Source organism: Myotis nattereri (assembly GCF_964212035.1).
Source record: "Myotis nattereri genome assembly, chromosome: 2".
Classification (NCBI taxonomy): Eukaryota; Metazoa; Chordata; class Mammalia; order Chiroptera; family Vespertilionidae; genus Myotis; species Myotis nattereri.
In genome coordinates this window covers 212,682,522-212,704,883 of record NC_138076.1, presented here as the reverse complement: position 1 = coordinate 212,704,883, position 22,362 = coordinate 212,682,522, and the positions used below count along the sequence as shown (strand labels likewise).

At 53.2% G+C, this 22,362-nt stretch overlaps 1 protein-coding gene across 5 annotated transcripts in view; it reads left to right on the top strand.

Annotated features, from left to right (window-relative positions):
• Positions 1–13,978: 13,978 nt before the first annotated feature.
• PACSIN2 (protein kinase C and casein kinase substrate in neurons 2) overlaps positions 13,979–22,362 on the top strand; it is a 114,475-nt gene continuing 106,091 nt past the window's right edge. For 2 of the 5 annotated variants that reach the window (XM_081083455.1, XM_081083449.1), the window contains exon 1: positions 13,979–14,139. The gene's annotated coding sequence lies outside the window, so the exon portion shown is untranslated. The remainder of the gene's footprint in view (positions 14,140–22,362) is intronic. The other 3 variants (XM_081083454.1, XM_081083450.1, XM_081083459.1) reach the window with 3 other exon arrangements.

Genomic DNA, 22,362 nt, shown 5'->3' with positions numbered 1-22,362 from the left:
CAGGGTGAGGCGTGCAGGAGGCAGCCGATCCATGATTCTCTCTCATCATTGATGTTTCTGGTGTGGACGAAAGGGGCCACATGCTAACTGACAAGCTCAGGGGAGGCCTGCATGGCGGCCTTGCAAACTCAGAGACCTAAAGTCACCACGAAGGATGGTCTGAAATTAAACTTAAACTAAAAGCAGTGATGGTGAGTAGTTCTATCCTAGGCCGGTATCTTCACTGACAAGGTCAACCTTGACCTTAACTGAGCCTGTCTGTCTTTTTGCCTCTATGATAACATACCCTTGAAATGTCTGGGTAACTTGTAACTTCCCTTTCTTTTTCTGGACCCCTTGGGGCACAGCCTGATGTGCCTGGGCTCCAGGACAGAGCCCACCAATTCCTTCATTGTTATGTTAATTGTTCCTGCACCCACCTAAGTCTGTGTCCATCATTTTACTTTATCCAATCCCAGGGGTTTCCCTGCTTTGCTTTCTCCCGCCTCCCTAGTCTATCACCAGTGGATTTCATGTAACCCACTCATTTTCCTTTCGATGGTAAATTTATAAAAACAAGGTATGAACTCCCCAATCTCCGGAGCATTATCTCAATTCCAATTCGTGGAGGTTCCACTTCCCGGCACATGTCGACAGTTTGGCTCAAATAAACTCACAACAATTCTTTAGAAGTTTCATGGTTTTTTACCTTAACACTATCTCTCCCTCTCCCTTCCTCTCTGAAATCAATAAAAATATATTTAAGCCCTAACTGGTTTGGCTCAGTGGATAGAGCGCCGGCCTGTGGACTGAAAGGTCCCAGGTTCGATTCCGGCCAAGGGCATGTTCCTTGGTTGCGGGCACATCCCCAGTGGGAGGTGTGCAGGAGGCAGCTGATCGATGTTTCTCTCTCATCGATGTTTCTAACTCTCTATCCCTCTCCCTTCTTCTCTGTAAAAAATAAATAAAATATTTAAAAAAAAGATGATACTGAAAAAAAAAATATTAAAATTTTTTTTAAAAAAGGGGGTAAATCTTCCACTGCTTATCGGTTGTGACTTTTCTGTAATTCTGGGGTAGAAGGTTCCACTGGCTCCCACAAAGCCTTTCCGGGTAGCGCTTGTCCACACTGGCCCCTCCCTGCTCTTCAATATGAAAGTCAGGTCAAGGCTGAGGTCTGATGCCCTCCAGGGGAACTTGCCCTGGGGCGTGGAATAAGCCCAAGCTCCCGCCTCCCCCCCCCCCTTCTTTTGCTGGAGTCACAGCGGCCTTTGCATGTGCTGGGCCTCCCTGCCTCAGGGCCTTTGCACGGGAGGTGCCCTCTGCCTGGAATTCTCTTCCCCTCGATCTTTGTGGGGCTGGGTTATTGTTGTTTTTTTATAAACTTCTGTTTTCTTCAAAGCAGCGCCGCTGCCGGAAGTTACCTTCATTAGGTGTTCCCTTGCTTTTTTTACCATCTACCCCACAAGCCACCACAGTGTGCGCCTGGCACTGGCCGCATGAGTGGCCCTCGATGGAGGACCGCTGAGTGGCTGATGGGAGGAGCCTGTGGTGCCTGCTGGTCTGTGACAGCCCCCGCTCCCGCCCCCCCCCCCCCCCCCCGTCCTGCTGCCGGCCTGGGTCTTTGCCCTCCAAGGTCAGGGTGGTTTCTGTCCTGCTCACCCAGGGCCCTCGATGGTCACTTGGCGAAGCATTCCTGGGCAGTGTCAGAGTGGAAGCCATTGGAGGGCACTGACCGGGCAGGGCAAGGCCAGATGGTGGAAAAACAGAAGACATTTATTCCCGAGAAGATTTAGGGGGACCAACGGGCCGTTAGATGACAGGGATGTGTAATGGGGTGTTTCAGCAGGCAGGACCCGGAGCAGTGGCAGCGGAGACGGAGGCCCGAGGCCCGTGGCGGTTTAGGGAGGACTTCTGTAGCTTCTCTACTGGCACAGTGGCTCATCGTGTGAGGTAGTGAGCCTCCTGTCGCGGGGAGAGGGCCACTCCCAGGGGAGGGGTGGAGGGGACATCATAAGAAGGGCGGAACCAGTGGCTTGCAGGGCCTTTCCGCATGTGAGCTTCTAGGAATCGAAGGTTGTCCCAGCTTCCCGGGGTGACCTAGAATTTCCCGTGGAGAAGAGCAGAGCCATTTCAGGGCATGGGGAGCGCCAGCCGCAGGGAGAGACAGGGTCCCGCTCCGGGTCCTGCGAGACCCTGAGTAGCCCTCTCTCCCTTAGGAGGTCCGCCCCGAGGGCAGGGACTTGTCTCAGCCACCACGGCGTTCCCCGTGCTCAGAACCCGGTCCAGGGTATAGTAGGTGCTCAATAAACCTGTGGCTTCCAAGCCCCGCGCTGGGATCCGAGTCCCGGGGGAGCCCTGCCCACTCGCTGGCCGTGTGGTCCCGGCTGGCTCCTTCACCTCTCAGAGGTGTTCCCTTGCCTCCTAAGTGCACGGTGACCTGAGGTGACCGCCATCCCTCCCAGCCAGGGAGCAAAGCGGAGGCTGAGCTGGCACACAGGGGACCCCACCGGCCCTGGCTGCTCCCCTATTCTCAGCAGCAATGCTCACCTCTCTTTGTTGCTGGACCCACCTCCTCCATTCCCACTGTCCCCTGGGCAGCAGCCTGCCGGCCGACAGGGAAGGGCAGGCCAGTTGGCGGGGCCAAAGGTGGGCGAGCTCGGGGCTGGCGGAGCCTGGGCTGGGTGAGGCTGAGTCACATCCATCACAGCCTCAAGGGTGGGGGTGGGTGTCATGGTGACAGGACACTCACTTCCGGTGGGCAGGGTGCTGTGTCACGCCTCAAGGCAAACAGAGAGGCTTTGAGAAAGACAGGAAATGGGAGGACAAGTGGAGAAGTTCATCCCATCGCCGCCCAGGGATCCCTTCAGCGGAAGCACCTGGAGCAAAGCTCCCGCCTGCACCTGGCCCTCCTGCCACTTGGCCTGGAGCCGCTGCCCGGGGCGGGTACAGCTGAAGCTCCAGGCCTCCCTGCTCACAGCCATCCACGCCCCTCCCCCACAGCCCCCCCCCCCCCCGCCTACCCCCCCCTCCGCTAGGCCACAGCTCAGCCTGGCCGGGTGGTGCAGTTGGTAGGAGCGTCGTCCCGTACACCGAAAGGTTGCATGTTCCAGTCCCGATTCCCGCTCAGGGCACGTATCTAGGTTTTGGGTTTGATCCCCGGTCAGGGCATGTATGGGAGGCAACCAATCAATGTTGGTCTCTCACATGGGTGTTTCTCTCTCTCTCTCTCCCTTCCTCTCTCTCTCAAATCAATAAACATATCTTTGGGTGAGGATTTAAAAAAGACCACAGCTCATGCTGTTCCGTCATCCTGGCATGCTCCTCCCTGCCCGAGGCCACCTGCTGAAATCCTGCCCGTTCCGAGGCCCACAGTTAAAACACCATGGTTTGGCCCTGGCTGGTGCTGCTCAGTGGATAGAGCGTCGGCCTGTGGACCCAAGGGTCCCAGGTTCGATTCCGGTCAAGGGCATGTACCTGGTTGCAGGCTCCTCCCCGGTCCAGGCCCTGCTCAGGGCTCATGCAGGAAGCAGCCAATCCATGTGTTTCTCTCACATTGACGTTTCTCTCTGTCTTTCCCTCTCTCTTCCATTCTCTAAAAATCAATGGAAAAATATCCTCGGGTGAGAATTTAAAAAACAAACAAATAAACAGACAAACAAATAAATAAATAAATAAAAATAAAACACCATGGATTTTTAAAACCATCTTTAAAAAATATATTTTCTTTTATTTCAGAGAGGAAGGGAGAGGGAGAGAGAGAGATAGAAACATCCATGAAGAGAGAGAATCATTGATCAGCTGCCTCCTGCACACCCCACCCAGGGGATCAAGCCCACAACCCGGGCATGTGCCCTGACCGGGAATCGAATCGTGATCTCCTGATTCATGGGTCGACGTTCAATCACTGAGCCACACTGGCCAGGCTAAACCATCTTTTGACACAGCCCCTGCCACTGTCCTCTGCCTGCCCTTGACGTTGCAGGCCTTGCCAGGAGCACCCGCAGGTCAGTCCGTGCTCTAGAGCACTAACTTTCCTCTCCCCTCTGCCCTCTCACTAAATCCCCCCTCCCCCAGCTCGAAGATGCCTGGGGGCCCAAGCATTTCCCTCCAGCTCCACACATTTCTATGCCCTGAGAGGCTATAACTGCTCACTGAGAGAGCTGGGATCGCTCCCGGGTATACCCAGGCGCGCTGAGGACCTACGTGCACACAGCAACCTGCGCACGAATGTTTACGGGGTGTATGTGTAACTGCCAGCACTGGGAAGCCACCGAGGTGTTCTCTGATAGCTGAACAGATAACTAAATTGGGGCACGTCCAGCCATGGTGTGTTATCAGAGATCAAAAGAAATGAGCTATCAAGTTACGGAAAGACCCGGAGCAGCCTTAAACGCGTGCCTCCAAGGGAAAGAAGCTGCTCTGAAAAGGGGCTGCGTTCTGTGTGATTCCCACGATCTGATATTCTGGAAAAGGCGGAGGGATGGAGACAGGAAAGAGGTCAGTGTGGGCCACGGGTTGAGGGTGGGGCGAAGGATGAGTAGGTGGGGCACGGAGGATTTTTAGGGCAGTGAAACCATCTGTATGACATAGTAAGATGGACACGTGCCATAATGCACTGGTCAAAATCCACAGAATGTACAGCACAAAGAATGGAGCCCAAGGCAAACCATGGACTCCGATTAACAATAAGCCTGGCCGGCGTGGCTCAGTGGTTGCGTGTTGACCTATCAACCAGGAGGTCACAGTTCGATTCCCAATCAGGGCACATGCCCGGGTTGCAGGCTGGATCCCCAGCGTGGGATGTGCGGGAGGCAGCCAATCAATGATTCTCATCATTGATGTTTCCATCTCTCCCTCTCCTTTCCTCTCTGAAGTCAATAAAAATATATTAAAACTAGTGGCCCGGTGCACAGATCTGTACACATTGAAAGGAAATTAATTAGAAGAAATGTTTTAATAGCACTATTTGCCTTATCTCTATAATAGAAGTGTCAACCAAATTCATGATCGACAATGACAGATCAAAACACACTCATGTGATTGGCGCCAGCGAGAGCTTTATATGTATCGCGCATGCTCGAGTCAACTTAGCCCTTTATAGATACAGAATAAACTTGCTTAATTAGACCTGCTTTCTGATGTAGCTAAACTTTTCCCAGCCCAGTGAAGCACCCCAACTTCTCTTTCAGGTAATGGTCAGCAATACAGCAGTAAATATCAACAGGAAGCAGATTATTATTGTCGATCACACAGGGAGAACAAAGGGTAAAATATTGAACTGTAGCAGTGTTTGACTATATCAGCAATTCTCAACCTGTGGGTCGCGACCCCTTTGGCGGTGGAACGACCCTTTCACAGGGGTCGCCTAAGACCATCCTGCATATCAGACATTTACATTACGATTCATAACAGTAGCAACATTACAGTTATGAAGTAGCAACGAAAATAATTTTATGGTTGGGTCCCAACATGGGGAACTGTATTTAAAGGGCCAGAAGGTTGAGAACCACTGGACTATATTCTGCTCAGTGGGAAAACCTGAAGTCATTTTCAAGGTCTACCAATTCTTACTTCTTTTTAGTCGGGTCAAGTTTCTAAGCTTTCTAAATCTCCATTTCCTGGCTAATGAAAGGAAAATAGGATTCCACTGAGTCTCCTATCTGCCTACTCCAGGAATTCTGTGAGGATCCAATGAGATGAGGCACGGGAAAATGCTTCACAGACGTTTGGTTACAGTGTAAAGTGTTTCCACCTGGCTGTAAAGCAGGTCGTGTTCCTGGGCCGAAGAAACTGCAAGGAGGCTAGTCGCTAGGAGAGGAAGCCGGGCGTTGCTGCGTGATGCCATTACCTGGCACCCACAGGCACCTACAGTGGGCTGCATTTCGTGCCATGGGGTCTCGGCAGTTGAGGCTGCGATTTGGTGGGGTGTCGCTCCAAGGTGGTGGCGGGGCCTGTGTTCCACTTGGGAGAAGCCGAGTATTGCTTTGGGGGCGCCAAGTCCAAGGTGCCGTTTCTCTGTAAATGGCCGGTGCGTGTCCCGGCAGCTCCTGTGTCGGGCGTCTGCCCCCTGGTGGTCACTGCACATCATAGCGACCAGTTGGACGGTCAGACACTTAGCATATTAGCCTTTTATATCTATACTAATAAAAGGGTAATATGCTAATTATACCAGACATCTTCCGGACATCCTTCCAGACAAAGCCACGGTGGCGGGGGCCAAGGCAGAGGCTGTTAGGGGTGACCAGGCTGGCAGGGGAGGGCAGTTAGGGGTGACCAGGCAGGCAGGCAGAGTGGTTAGGGGCAATTAGGCAGGCAGGCAGGTAAGCGGTTAGGAGCCAGCAGTCCTGGATTGCGAGAGGGATGTCCAACGACAGGTTATCCCCCGAGGGGTCCTGGAATGGAGAGGGTGCAGTCCGGGCTGAGAGAAACCACCCCCCTCGTGCACAAATTTCATGCACCGGGCCTCTCATATGTAGATAATAATAATAATAATAATAATAATAATAATAATAATGCTGTGCTAATATAGGTTCATCAGTTGTAGCAAACGGATGTAAAAACCAGGGGCTCTATGGTGGGGAGGAGAGACGTGTAAGCAGGTGGGGACTCTCTGTATTTCCTGGCCAATGTTTTTGTTAACCTAAAACTGCTCTAAAACCATTCACCTCTTCTTCTCGTCAGCACTGACGTCCTCCTTTGGAGTCTGTGCCTCTGTCCTCTCTTATCACGACCTTTCTTCCCCGAGGCCGGAGCCCAGGAGGAGCTGCAGAGGCCCCTGCTGAGGAATTTCCCACGGTGCCGTGTGCCCGGTGCCGGGTGCCAGGATGAGCTGGCCGAGGAGCTTACCCGTGGAGGATTCGGTCAGTTCCTGAGCTGCGGGGTGGGAGGCCGTGCGGGCTCTGGGAGGCCCGGCCAGGCCTGCACTTCCTGAGAGGGAGGGGGGTCTGAGAGGCCTTCCTGAAAGAAGCACCCAGGAGGGTCTCAGAGGAAGGGGATGGGCTCATGTCTGGGGGCTGAGGGGCAGCTAGCAGGGGAGGGAGGATGCGGGAGCCAATGCCAGGAGGCGGGAGAGAGCACGGGGCTAGGTGGGCGAGGGCATCACAGAGCAGGTGCCTGGCAACAGCCTCCAACACCCAGGCAGGTCCCAAGGCCCTGCTCAGCGCGGCCCAGGCTGGAGACACTGGCCAGGGCAGGACCTCTGCCCCCCGGCCCCCCGGCCCTCCCCACGGGGAGACTTACAGGGTGTGGGCAGTGCGAAGGGCATGGCTTTGGCGCCGAAGGCTGTAGGACCCCGGAGAAGTCACTTCATCTCTCTGAGCCTCAGTTTCCCCAAGTGAACAGGGGGGTTGTGAGGAAGCAGGAGCTGCTATGTCTAAGCATCGTCACAGGGCCTGTCGCCACAGACGGAGGTCATTGGGCGGCAGCCATGGTTCCTCCTGGGGGCTGGGCGGAGCCCGGGCCAGTTCGACCCTGTGGGGCGCACCCCCCACCCCCAGCCCAGCGGGCGATCTGCCCCAGCAGGAGCTCCGGGAAGGCTGGCCCGGCGACAGCATGAATGAGCACGTGGGGGCCGGGCCCAGGCCTTGTCCCGGGAGGGCCTGGCTCTGGGTGCCGGCTCCGGGCGCACACGGCTGCCGTGGGCCGTCATGAACCCGCCGGGCCGCGCAGGCGGGCGGCTCTCGGTGCCCACATGATACTCGCATCAGCCTCATGGGGCGCGTGCCGCAACCTGAAACCCCAGCCACAGCTGGAACCAGCTGCACAGAGAACGAGTTGTCACAACAGGAAGGGCGGGTTCAGGAGGGATAGAGGGAGGAGGCGGGCCCTGCGCCCAGCACCAGGCCACCCGGGAGCTGCCGGACCCAGAGGCCTAGAGGGGGGGTACCGGGACTTGGGCTGCTCCCCTGACCTTGGACTTCACCTGCAAGGAGGGTTGTTTGCACACGGCCTTTGGGGACCTGCCTGTGCCCCACCTCAGGTCCCCATCACCTACCCCTCAAATGTGACCTTCCGAGTCCTGCTTATCTTCTTTTTTTATTTTTTTAAAAAATATGTTTTTATTGATTTCAGAGAGGAAGGGAGAGGGAGATGGAGACATTGGTGATGAGAAGGAATTACTGAGGCTGCCCCCTGCACGCCCCTCAATGGGGATCGAGCCCACAACCCGGGCATGTGCCCTGTGCTTGTTAACTGTGAACCTGCCGACCGGCAGCTCTGGCTGGATCGATATCTGCTGACCGGACCCAGAGGGGAGAGAAAGTGGGTGGCCATGGGCAGTCAGTCCATGGGCAAAGGAGTTGCTTGAACATCTTTTTGTTTATTTTTTGTTAATCTCACTCAAGGATATTTTTTCTAGAGATAGTGGAAGGGAGGTGGTGAGACAGAGAGAGAGAAAGATCAATTAGTTGCCTCCTGCATACTTCCTGACCAGAGCCAGGACTGAGGCATGTGCCCTTGACCGGAATCGAACCTGGGACCCTTCAGTCCGCAGGCTGGCCCTCTGTCCACTGAGCCACACCAGCCAGGGCAGGAGTTGCTTGAAGTTGCTGTGGGCTGTTTGATTGGAGGGCGGGTCTGATGGGTCTCAGACTTGGTTGGAGGCTCCTGCAGAGGGAGGGGGACAGGGAGGGAGGGCGGGCACGGAATGGCGGGGAGGAGCAGAGGCCGTGGGAGCGGGAACGCAGGCTGCAGGGCGGGGCGGCCGGTGAGGCGGAGAGAAGGTGCCCACATTCCCCCGTGGGTGATGATGCCAGTGAGCTGAGGCGCAGCGCCCCTGAAACTCATCCTGGGAACAGCACCCTGAGCTCTGCCCCTCTCGGGGCGGGGAGTGCAGGGAGAGGGAGAGAGAGAGAGACATCCATGATGAGAGAGAATCATGGATCGGCTGCCTCCTGCACGCCCCTCACTGGGGATCCAGCCCACAACCCGGGCCTGTGACCTGACCAGAAATCGAACCCTGACCTCCTGGTTCGTAGGTCGACGCTCAACCCCTGAGCCACACCGGCCGGGCTGTGCTGCTTGTCTTTGAGGATGTGCTTTTCTCAGGAGCCCCAGGGCCCCCCAGGCGCTGCTGCCCCTCTCAGCCCTGCTCTCAGCTGCCTCCTGGGCATCCACAATGGGCTGCTCAGAGGTGGGGTCTGTGCACTTTCCATTCAGGCCTAGGTGCCCGGTGTCACGCGTGTCAGAGGGAGCCACCGAGGAGGGTCTCAGGGAGGAGGGTCTCAGGGGAGGAGGGTCTCAGGGGAGGAGGGCAGTGCCTGTCTGGGCGGGCTCATCAGCAGTGAGGGGATAGCGGGAGCCAATGTGAGGAGGTGGAGGGTGGGACCGGATGGTGAGGGAGCTAGCGTGTCCACCGGGGCCTGCCAAGCCTGTCACCTGTCACTCTCCCCTTCACAGACCAGGAGGTGGCTCAGGTGGACATGTGCACGATGGCAAAGGCAGGACCAGCAGCAGCGGAGCGAACACCTACTGCGTGCCGGCACCGTGCAGAGCGCTTTAGTCCATGGCCGCATTGAATCCCCCTCCCCCAGATAGGGGTGAGCCATTGTTCCCCTGTCCAGACAAGGACTCTTGAGGCCAAGAAATGAGGTGACTTGTCCAAGTCCACAAAGTCTGTTAAAACCAAAAACAAAGCAAAATAATAATAATAATAATACAGGGAACTCCTGGCCTGAATTTCCTAATTGTTGGAAAGAACACCCTTTTTAACAAAAGGTGAAACTGGGTCTGTATTGCTCAGCCTCTCCTCCTTTCTCCTGACACCAGGACGTGACCGGGACCCAATTAGATATTTCGCCACAGAGGGGGGTGTCCGTAGGGGCCTGACCTCCACGCTGCTGCTTCCACTCCTGCTGTGATGGGGACACTGGCTACACAAAACCCTGGGCTCTGGGTGAGGAGAGGGCCCGAGGCCATCTCACCTGGAAGCCCCCCACCCCCCAGCGAGGCATGGACGCCCTCCCCCACCCAGGCAGCCCTTGTCCAGGGTTTCCCAGATGGTGACTTAAGTCAGTCACAGACACTCACAAGGACAAGGTCCCTCCTGGCCGGCAGGACCTTGGGAAACAGCTGGTCTGGGGTCCAAGTGCAGCCCTTGATGGCTTCACGCTGCCTTCAATCATGGTTTCAAAAGCTCTTTATCTTTTCAGCTGTGGGACACTTTCCCTGACGTCTTCCACGCAACCAATAGCAGCGTTTTACTGGTGTGTGTTCATTTCATAATGTAAGTATTGGTGCACAACTTCTTTTTTACAAGTTCAAGCTTATTAACATTACTTTGTTATAAACTGAACCAGTAAGAGCAGTGTCACTTTTTTGATGAATGTACATTTTGAGACTGTTACAGGCGTTTTTTAAAAAATTAGTTTCAGGCCTGGCCGTTTGGCTCAGTGGATGGAGCCGTTGGCCTACAGACTGAAGGGTCCCAGGTTCGATTCTGGTCAAGGGCATGTACCTTGGTTATGGGCACATCCCCAGTGGGGGGTGTGCAGGAGGCAGCTGATCAATGTTTCTCTCTCATTGATGTTCCTAACTCTCTAGCCCTCTCCCTTTCTCTCTGTAAAAAATCAATAAAATATATTTTTTAAAAATAAAGTTAGTTTCAGCATCTACTATTATTTTGTATAAAGGAAGTCTGGATTCCCAGGACTAGTGGCATATGATAACACATATCTCGTTTTAGGATCACAGGATGACCTTCAGTTTATCGGAGCTGAGCTGGGAGCTGACAAAGGGTGAGATGAGACTTAGCATCAGAATGGAGTCGCTGGTGGTGGCTCCCAGGACCTCCTCCTGACTCCAGGGCACAAGGAAAAAGTTCCTAAGGAAGTCTCTACCTTCACAGGGTAGAAAGTACTTCACAATGTATCGCATAAAGGCTGGGCATTGGTAGTCTTCATTCAAAGTTTCAAACACTCACTTTAATGTATCACTTTCGTTGTTGACACTTGTTCCACTTTGGGACCAATGGCAACACTGTAACACTAACCGAGCTTTCCCACTTGGTGAAAGTGAGCCGGAGCATCTGTCAGGAACAGTGCTTGCAGAATGCCCGAGGCGCGAGGGCCCAGGGAGGAACTTGTGGGAGACGGGGTGCTCCCCATGTGGGGTGTCTTGGAGGAGCCCACTTTGGGAAACGACGTGACCATATGCCCCTGACGTTAGGTGGGAGCAGGCTCCAGGCACATGTGTCCGGGCCAGTGGCCCTGGGTGGGATAAGGCCTGGCTGGTGTGGCACAGTGTGGGGCCGTGTGCTGGCTGGTTTTCTGTGAGCGACCTGCGTAGGCCAGAATGGAACGAAACAGAACAAAGCGAGAGAGGCCAGGGTAACTGCTTCCGAATCCATGACACATTTGCAAGGAATTCAGGGGAAAGGTTCATTCCGGGTGTATCTAGAGATGTGTGCCTTTGGCCTCGACGGTTAACACTTTGGTGTCTGTGAAATATCAATGGTTCACAGCACTTGTTCTTTGGTCTTTGTTCTTTTTTTAATCCCAATTTTTAAAAAATTTACAAAATGTGTATGAGCCCTCGGACACATGCAACAACCACTGGCTGGGCCTGTGATCTCAAGAATCCGCATACTTTCCCTAAGCACTAGATTCTGCGATGATTCCCATTTTACCGTTGAGAGAATTGAGGCCTGAGGGTGAAGCAACTTGCCAGCATTGCACAGCTGCTTGCTGCTCAGCTGCCTGCCCCACCGTGTTTCCCCCAACTGCCCCTCAAGTCTGCAGCGCTCTGGCCGCCCTGCCTCGGTGGGAGGTCCCTCCTACCTCTTAAGTCTCTTCTAGACTCTGCCCTGCAGGGTCTTCCCAGGAGCACCAGCAGGACCCGGATTCATCCCTCCCTGAACCCTCGCCGCCCCCTGCCTTGCACATTGGAATTTATCGAGTGGATATCTGGAACAAAGTTAGATCTTCGTCTTCCTTCCTTCCTTCCTTCCTTCCTTCCTTCCTTCCTTCCTTCCTTCCTTCCTCCCTCCCTCCTCCCCTCCCTCCCTCCCTCCCCTCCTTGCTTTCTCCTTAAAATATATTTTTATTGATTTCAGAGAGGAAGGGAGAGGAAAGAATAGAGAGAAACATTAGTGATGAGAAAGAATAATTGATTAGCTGCCTCCTGCACACCCACCACTGGGGATCAAGCCTGTGCCCTTGACTGAAATCAAACCCAGGACCCTTCAGTCCGCAGGCTGACGCTATATCCACTGAGCCACACCAGCTAGCACAGATCTTTGTTTTCTTGAGAGAAGCACGTGTACCACTGTCCAAGGATACAGTATTTTACTAGCAGTACAGCTATGTCTGGATGTTCGGATGGACACAGAGGTGCATTGACTGGGTAGTGACCTCTTGGGCCAGGAGGTCAAGGGCTCCAGAGGTGCCTTGTGATTAAGGGCAGTGCCCGGCTCTGCAGGGACTGCTGGGAGCCTGGCAGTTCCAGGCAGGGGGGGTGGGGGGGGCGTGAGGTGTGGCACATGGAGAAGGTGACGATGCTGAGGACCTGTGAGTGTGCGGGGAAGAGCAGGAGAACTGAGGCAGGGGTGACGGACATTGTTCAGAAACCTCGGGCAGGACTGGGATCTTCACCAGGCGTGGGGTAGCGGCGCGCGGGCCTTGCCCAGATCCCCGGGGGCTGGGAGACGCTAGTGATGACTGGGCTCGGCACTCATGCCCGGAGGTGTTTTGGGTGGCCGCTGGTCCCTGTGGGCTGAGTCCTGGAGAATGGACTTCTTGGCATTGGCTTGCCCTGGCACAGCATGGTGGACCCCCCCCCCCCCACACACACACTTTCTTTCTCAATTATTATCATAAGCACAATGCAGCAGAACAGTTTGGAAAGGGAACCACCACCGTTTCTTGTGGCCTCTCGTCCAGTCCCTGTGCGTAGGCACAGGAGTAGCAGTTTTAGAGTTCCCACCATTCTGTATTTTGTACCCGGCTTTTTCTTTTAACGTTTTTGTTTAGCATTTTCCCATATTTTGCTACACTGTCCTCGTGATTATTTTTAAGGTGGTGATGTGGAACCAGTGCAGGCCTGGTGTCACCTGACCTGGGGCTCTAATCCTGGCTCCGTCATTTACTCTCTTCAGTTGGGGCCACTCCCCACAAAGTTACCTGGTGTCAGGATCCGAAACCCTCCCTTGGGCTTTGTATACCACCTTCTCCCCTCCAGCCCCCCCGCCCCCCTCTACTAAGCCGGTTGAAGTGGGATATACTCTAGTAGTGGAGTCTGCGGGAGCCCTGGTGACAATGATTTTCATTTTTTTTTAAGGGGTTCTTTTTTTTTTTAATATATTTTATTGATTTTTTACAGAGAGGAAGAGAAAGAGATAGAAACATCGATGAGAGAGAAACATCGACCAGCCGCCTCCCGCACATCCCCCACCGGGGATGTTCCCGCAACCCAGGTACATGCCCTTGACCGGAATCGAACCTGGGACCTTTCAGTCCGCAGGCCGACGCTCTATCCCGACGCTCTATCCACTGAGCCAAACCGGTTTCGGCTAAGGGGTTCTTTTTTAAAAAAATACATACATGTGCCCTTGGCCAGAATCGAACCTGGGACCCTTCAGTCCGCAGGCTGACGTTGTATCCACTGAGCTAAACCTGCTAGGACATTGACTTTCAGAAAGACTTCCCTGAACTCCCAGTCAGACGCGGTGTTGTCCTGCCTCGCCCCCCACCCGTGGTGGCCCCCCAAATCCGTAGCACTCGGGCGCCCCCAGCGAGCTGTGCGGACCGCTTCCTCGGAGTCCCTGGGCTAGAGTGACCCTGGCAACCCTCTCAGCCGCTTAAGTAGCCTGCTCCTTTGATTGACAGGGGAAGCCGCCAACGGCGCCCAGGGGAGGTCCCTTTTGCGAGCGACGGGGCGTGCCTCCTCCGCTGGCCCCTGGACCAATCAGATGCGCCTAAGGGGCTGTGGGGCGGGGCCCGGCGCCCAGCAGCCAATGGGACGAGCACAGCGGCGCGGAGTAGGCGGTGCGCTCGGCGCTGGCGGCAGAAGTGGCGGCGGCGGGTCGGGGCTGGGCCGGGCAGCGCAGCGGGGGCGAGGGCGGGATCCTGGTCGCAGCCGCAGCCGGAGCCGGAGCCGGAGCCGGAGACGCCGTCGCTGCCGGAGTGGCGTGCGCGGCCGGTCGGGAGGCGAGCGGCGGCCGAGGTGAGGGGCGCGCGCCGGCGGTTGGGGAGGCGCGGGCGGACGCGGGCGCTGGTCGGCGGCCGGGCCCTCGCCCTGTCAGGCCCCGCGCCGCGCGCCGAGGGCAGCCTCTGGGGTCGCTGCCCGCAGCTCCCGGGCCCGCGCCGTCCGCGCGGGAACTTCCTGTCGCGGAGGGAGCGGTGTGTTCAGGGCCGGGCGGGCGCGGACGGGGCGCGGAGAAGACGTCTGTCCGGGGGCCCGAGGAGGGTGGGTGGGTGGGTGGGCCTGAGGGAGCGGGAGCCGGCGGGGCGCGGGCTGGGGCGGCCGGGAGAGGAGCGCGGGAGCCGAGCCCGCTGCGGCGGGGAGGCTGAGGGCGGAGGGGCCACGCTGTGAGGGAAGCCGGGTCCGGGGGAGACGCCGCCGGCGGGCGTGGCCGGGAAACGCCTGGCAGGGGCTCGGCTGGTCCGAGGGTGGCCGGCGGGCGGGGCGGAGACGGCCGGCGGGCCACATACGCGGATGCGCGGATGCGGGCGCTGGAGGACCGTCCTCGTTTCCTGCCTCTCACCCCGCCCTCCCTGCCCCTCTCCTGCTCCCGGTGCGGCGGGGGCCGAGCCCTGCCTGGTTCCGGGTCCGAGGGCTGTGCGGGCGGCCGGAGAGCCGGGGCGGGTTGCCGTCCGCGCAGACCGGCACCGCCTCCCGGGCACGCGAGCGCCCTCCCTCCTCCTCGGCGCTCCGGAGCCCGCCTGGCCCGGGAGGGCCCGGGGCGGGAGAATTTGGGGTTTCTGCCGCTTCCTTCCAGCGGCTCCTGGGGTTCCCGCGCCGCCGATGGTCTTGTACGACGCGGCTGGTCCGGGCGGCGAGCGGCGCGGGCTCCGGGGCACCCACCGGGCCGCGGCCGTGGCGGATGGAGGGAGGGGGCCTGCAGGTGCGCGCGCCGCTCCTGGCTCCTCTCCTCTCCCCGAGCCGCCCTGCGTTCTGTGGGGAAAGAGGGGGCGAGGGGGGCTGCGGAGCGTCTCCAGGGCTCCTCGTTACACTGTTCCCAGGCCCTCCGGCTGTGCTGTTCGCACCGGGCCCGCTCGCACCTTCCTCCGCTCCGCTCCGCTCCGCCGGCTCCTCTGCAGGCAGCGACCTGCTGACGTGCCGCTCCAGTCCTCGGGCGGAGGGGCTGGGCCTGGGGCAAGGCGGGCGCCCTCGGGGGGCAGCACCTCCTCCCCCCCCCCCCCCCGTTCTTGCCCCAAACGCTCTTGTTCCCCTGGACCACGCGCCTGCCTGCCTGCAGCCTCCCTGCAGAGGCACCGACGCGGGTGGCGGCGGGCATGGCAACTTAGGTTTCTGCGGACTCGCGCGGGAAACGCTCCTCCGGGTGCCGTTCACGGGAAGGTTGGCGTTCCGCAGGCTCCTTGGCGAGGTGTGCCTGCCGAGCTGTGAGGCCGCCGCGGCAGAAACGCACTTTCCCGTGGCGTGTTTTTCTCTGGGCAGTGGTCTGGAAGCTTTAAGAGACTGGCCATTAGGCCGGTGATATTTATTACTCGGGGAAGTGACAGTTGATTAGATCTGCACTCTGTTCACTTTTTCCGAGAGGAATAAACGCTCATTTGAATGGAAGTGGCATTCTCCGCCCATGCTGGTTGGGAACTGGAACTTCATTACTTTTCGTCTCAAATGTATAAGAGGTCATAATATTGAGATAAGCTAAACGTATGCATTTGTAAACAATATCTGGGTTTTTGAACACATTCTCTTGCTGGGAAATAAAATTGGCTTTCCCTAGTCCTGGACGCCAAGTCCAGATCTCTGATGCCCCTGCCAGTTTTTGGGAGGGACCTGAGGTTCCTTTGTCCTTAATCTTTGTTTCTTTTCTATTCACTTCCAATTCCGTCCAGACTGAGTTAAGAAGCAAGATGTTTAGGCTTCCTGCTTCTCATGGGGTCATCTGTTGTTGCAGGATGTTATGGAATATCAACAAGATTGCATAGATTCCTTAATGATAATAGTAATGGCACTTGGTGTTTGGAGATCCTGCTAGCATTCACCAAGTGCTCCCTGGCCACCCTCACATGAACTCCCAGCTCACTGGGGCCTGCCTTATCTGCCATCAGATTGTGAGGGTGGCTTTGTGGAGGCTGCCCTGTCGATTATGGGGGTAATGACCACCTTCACACTAGTGATTGTGCTGGTTCAGTTTTTTTCCAATTAGATTGTTTGGAACTGCAGCTGCATACCTGAAGGCAGCAATGCCTTAGCTATGACGTCAGTTTACATTCCGCAGGTAGCTACCTTTCCTTCTGGCCCTGGCAGTGATCCTTCGCACGCCTGAAAGCACTATCAGTGCCCGAAACCTGTCTCCTGAGTGGCCCCGTGGTGGTCCCTGGGATGGCTTTGTAGGAATTTCTTTAGTATTTATTACTGGTACTAAGGAATTCCTTCAGATAATGAGGCTCTGGTGATTGGAGACAGACTAAAAAGAAGTTGTCTCAAAGTATTCTGTGCAGTGCAGCATTCTTGGCATATGTGTAGTTCCAAAGGTAACTATTTGAAGAGCAGTTGCCATTTGGGAGCATAAGTTTTTTGGTATTTTGATAAAAAACACTTAAGAACAAAATGTAATGACTTGTATTTATTCCCATAATTGCACATTTATGTTTGCTTAATAAAACAGAGAGCACCATGTAGTCTTTTTATTTTGTTTCCTAGAATAAAATCTTTATTTTATTATTTTTTTAAAAATATATTTTATTGATTTTTTACAGAGAGGAAGGGAGAGAGATAGAGAGCTAGAAACATCGATGAGAGAGAAACATCGATCAGCTGCCTCCTGCACACCTCCTACTGGGGATGTGCCCGCAACCCAGGTACATGCCCTCGACCGGAATCGAACCTGGGACCTTTCAGTCCGCAGGCCGACGCTCTATCCACTGAGCCAAACCGGTTTCGGCGAGAATAAAATCTTTATTTTTAAAAATTGAAAAGTAGCCCAGTCAGTGTGGCTCCGTGGTTGCACTCTAGGAGGTCCCAGTTCGATTCCTGGTCAGGGCTCATGCCCAGGCTGTGGTCTTGATCCCCAGAAGGGGGCATGTAGGAGGTAACTGATTGATGTTCATGTTTCATCAATGTTGCTATCTTTCCCTTTCCCTTCCTCTCTCTCTAAAACCAGTAAAAACATATATATTTTTTTAAGAAATTGAGCTCCACTTGGTTTGGCCCAGTGGATAGAGCATTGGCCTGAGGACTGAAGGGTCGCAGGTTTGATTCTGGTCTAAGGGGCACGTATCTCATTTGAGGGCTGGATACTCGGCCCCGATTGGGGCGCTCGTGGGAAGCAAGCAGTTGATGTATCTCTCACATTGATGTTTCTCTCTCTCCTCCTCCCTTCCACTCTCTCTAAAAATCAATGGGAAAAATATCCTTGGGTGAGGATTAACAAAAAAAAATATAATAATTGAAAAGTATTTGACATGTAACATTGTATAAACTTAATGTGTTAAAATTTTCAATATTAAAAATTCATCTGAGTGTTTCCTGTCTCCAGGCACTGAACTAGACAGAATAAGAATATGGAAATGAATAAAGTACAGACTCAACTAGCAAAAACCTCAGAAAGAATCCTTAAGAAGGAAAATGATAGAAACTTTGTTACAACCTGAAACTAATATAAAATATTCACTTTAACTAATTAATTATTTATTTTAGAGAGGAAAGGAAGGGAATCGGGGTGGGGAGAAAAACATAAGTTTTTAGTTCCACTTATTCTTGTATGTGTCCTGACCAGGGACCAGCATATTGGGATGATGCTCTAACCGACTGAGCTACCCAGCCAGGGTAATCCTATATAATAAAAGCCTAATATGCTAAGTGTCCGGTCATCCATTCAACCAATCAAAGGGTAATATGCTAATGATATGCTAAGGCTGCTCAACTGCTTGCTATGACATGCACTGACCAGCAGGGGGCAGATAGTCGACCGGTCGGCCAGTTGCTATGACGTGCACCAGGGGGTAGATGCTTTAACCGGTAGGTTAGCTTGCTGCTGGGGTCTGGCCAGTTGGGACTGGAGATGGACTGGACATACCATGGAGCCCTTCCGTGGTCCCTCCCAGGCTGGCCAACCTCCTGTGCCCCTCCCTGGCCCCGATCGTGCACCGGTGGGGTCCCTTGGCCTGGCCTGCACCCTCTCACAATCCAGGACCCTCAGGGAGTGTCGGGGAGCCAGGTTTGGCCCGATTCCGCAGGCCAGGCAGAGGGACCCCACTGGTGCACTAATTTTGTGCACCGGGCCTCTAGTATAAAATAATATTGAATGTCAACTGTTATTGAAAAATAAAATAAACTTTATTATATTTTTAGGTAGAAAGCATGTTTCAACATTATATAATAATATGTATTATTGTTATGATGCTTAGAAAGAGCCAGGCCAGTGTCCATCAGTGGTTGTGCTTCGGCCTCTGAACCAGGAGGTCAGGGTTTGATTTCTGGTCAGGGCACAGGCCCGGGTTGCGACTTGATCCCCAGTAGGGGGCGGGCAGGAGGCAGCCAAATTGATGATTTTCTCTCATGATTGATGTTTCTATCTCCCTCTCCCTCTCTGAAATCAATAAAAATATATTGAAAAAGTAATGCTTAGAAAGAAAACCAGTGGAAAGATGAATAAAATTATTGTAATTATTTTGTTAATCTACATGGGCTTGGGTACTTCTGTATTTTATAAATTTTCTGTTATAAGATTATTATTTTTTAATGGAAGGAAGAGTAGTATACTCTTAATAAATCTAGTAGAACTTCAAAGAAAGAAACTTCACAGTAACTTTAGAAAACACCTGTTCAGTGGTTTGTGTAACACTTTATGGGTATATGAGGTTTATGTGACCGTTTTCCTTCTTAGACCTGTGGAATGGTAGAGTGGGAGGGGCGTGGATGGAGACTGGAAGCCCTGGGCTGGTCCAGCCTTTCCCCAGCTAATCCTGAGGCCCAGGAAAGTCACATTCTCTTGGGTCTCAGTTTTCATTTGTAAAATCAGGGGCTTAGAGGTTCTTAACTTTTTGAGAAACTGATAACAACTATGGACTTTTTCCCAGAAAACACAGGGGGACAGCTTCAGAGGCCTGGGCCCAGAGTGAGAACTGGATCATCACCTCTAAGCTCCCACTCACCTCTGCTATTCTGTAATCCTGTTGTCCCGGTCATCTTTGAGCTAATAATAACGACGACTTGTGTTTATGGAGGATACATTCCAAAGCCTTTTCACCTCTCATTTTTTTTGTCCTTAAACATTTCTGAGGGCAGTGAGGGATATTTCTTTTCGTGATGAAGAAAGGGTACCAGACCTGGCCATCACTTTGGTAGGGTCACACAGCCATAAGACTGTCTTGGGGGTTAGAACCCGCCTTCTGGTTGCCAGCTTGGGTTTTTTCCATTAGTTTAGTTCCCAGGTAGTTGTCTTTACGAGTTTTGTTTGGCAGTGAAAGTATCCCAGGATGTGTCACTTGCAGAGGAAACTATTTGTTCATCTGCTGAAAGACCTGTTTTCTTGTCTGACTTTGGCTCACTAAACACCTTTCTGCCTGACCTTCAAGAGGTTACTTATTTTGTTATTTTTTCTTGCCATATTTTCCATAGGGACACATTTGTAGGACTTGGGTGTTTTGAACAGACTTGTTTAATGCTTGTTTTTGTTGTTTAATGTTTATTGATTAAAGAGTACATCTAAATGATTACCTCTCAGTATTGCTTAGCACTTGGGAAACTTGTGAAATAAGTGTTAAGTGAAAATTCCAAATATTTGACTTGTTTCATCCAAGTATTTTCTCTCAGAAGAGAGATGTTCCTTGTAGCCTGGAGACCCCTCCCTGGGCTGAGAGCTGGGTGTGGGCTGTGTCGGTGGCCATTCTTGTCCAGTAGTGGTTTCTGTGGCCTCTGGCCGATTCTGAATATTTTAAGGACTGATTTTTTTTTAAGGTTTAGTGACAGTATAGAGTCTCAGCTACATAAAGAGCTCATGTATACAAAAGAACACTAAACTTTAAAGCCTCACAGATGTTAGATGGTTTATTATTAATGAAAAGAATTATCCATCATAAAGAGGTTTTGAATACTCAGACCTCGAGGTGATAGGATGTATACAGTAGGTATCACTCAGATGTTGTGTGTGTGTCTCCTGTCTTGTCAGTTATGTCTGCTACCTGTAAGGAGATGGGCTGACATCATTCACTGACCAGGCATGGAAAAGGGTCTTTGTTCATTTCTAGTGCATGTCCTTAGGCTACCGGAGAGGAGGAGGCAGACATACACAGCCTCACTGACACTGTGCATAAAGCTTGGTGTCATGTGTCAGCTTCCCTAAGCGACTGGCTCACTAGGGAGAGGGATTGGTGGAGTGTAAGGCAGTCAGTGAATCCTGAACATTAAGCCATAGAAAGTCACCAGAAGTAGAAGCCTGATCAGGAAATGAGGCTGTCGGTGAGCAAGGCCCATGATGAAGCGTAAGCTCCAGGCTGCTGCCGCTGTGCCAGGATCGTGTCCAGTTAACCTGCTGTAGCGCCTCCTTCGGTTGCTCTGCTAGTGGTTATGAGCATTTACTCTTACCGGGAAACTTGCATCCTGTCGGTCAGCCCTTCTCTTCCAGTGGTCTCTGGTCTGTGATTTAAATATTTCTTTATTTTTTTTTATTTTATTGATTTTTTACAGAGAGGAAGGGAGAGAGATAGAGAGTTAGAAACATCGATGAGAGAGAAAAACATCGATCAGCTGCTTCCTGCACATCTCCCACTGAGGGATATGCCCGCAACCCAGGTACATGCCCTTGACTGGAATCGAACCTGGGACCTTTCAGTCCGCAGGCCGACGCTCTGTCCACTGAGCCAAACCGGTTTCGGCTGTGATTTAAATATTGATAGAGTGGCAGGGTTGTTAGTTGTGAGCTCCGAACGCCTTTAGCGAGGTTGCTTTGTTGAAGTAAGCGCTTTTTATTTTAATGTCCCTCTCTGAGCGGAGAGTGTTCGGAGGGAGTGTATGTGGGTGTAGGGAAGTAGGCGTGTCGGGTCGAAGGGACTGTCCTGGTCACTGAGAGTTCAGTGCCCCGGGCATTGGCTGGGATTCTGAGAGTAAGGTGACTTTTGCACTCTGCAGAGGCCGCTCAGCCAGGAAGCGGGCCTAGAAGCACCCACATTCATTGGGACAGTGGCAAACAGTAAGTCCAAAGTGGAGGGGACTGGAGAAGGCGGTTCTGACTGCCCTCCGACACCGCAGAGAAAGGACTTGGAGGGAGGTGACTGTGGGGTGGTTTTGCCAGTCCACAGGTGCTTTCTTTTGTGTTTTTAAAAAATTTATTTTTAAAATATATTTTTTATTGATTTCAGAGAGGAAGGGAGAGGGAGAGAGAGAGAAATATCAATGATGAGAGAGAATCATTGATTGGCTCCTTCCTGCACGCTCCCCACTGGGGATCGAGCCCACGACCAGGGCAACATGCCCTGACCAGCAATCAGACCGTGATCTCCTGGTTTCATAGGTTGATGCTCATCAGGTGAGCCACACTCTCTGGGCAGTATACCATTTTTAAAGCCCCAACATTGATGTTACGTTATCCTATTCTACTGAAAGTTCTTTTAAAATGTGTTCCTCTCTTCCGCAGCCAAGGCATATTTAGTATATTTGGGCCTTTCCTTGGTGACTCAGGGTCCCAGGGATGCCGTCAGGGTTGTTGGTGTGGGCGAGGCCTGTAGCCCTGCATGGAGTATCCTCCCATCCCAGCACTTACAAGGCCTGCTTCCTCTCTTCTGACCGCCTCAAGCTTCTTTCCTCTTGGTTGGGATGAGGGCCTGAGGGTGGTCCTATTCTCTTTGGGTTTTGAGGGCAGCCTGGCCACATAAAGGCCGTACTCCCTCTGGGCTGAATGTTACAGGTTATCGGAAGCCTGACCCTGTGATGGCGGGATGCTGTGTGACTAGACTTAGTGACTCTCAGAATTGGAAGGGAGTGTGTGTGATGGTGATGATAACTCATACTTAGGTGATGAAAAATATAGAGTTGAAAAAGCAAATTGTAAAGTTATATGCACACTGATCAGATGTGTAAAATAGTAAAATAATATACAACAATGAGGTTAAGGTTGTAGAAGTCTAGAAAGTTTCTTATTTTCCAAACTGTACCATTGCCCTTTTACTTTTAGAATGAATATTTAAGTAACAACTTGGCTTTATAATTAAAAAAAATATGTATAAGCAGCTTGGTTGTGTAGGTATTTGCCGTTTA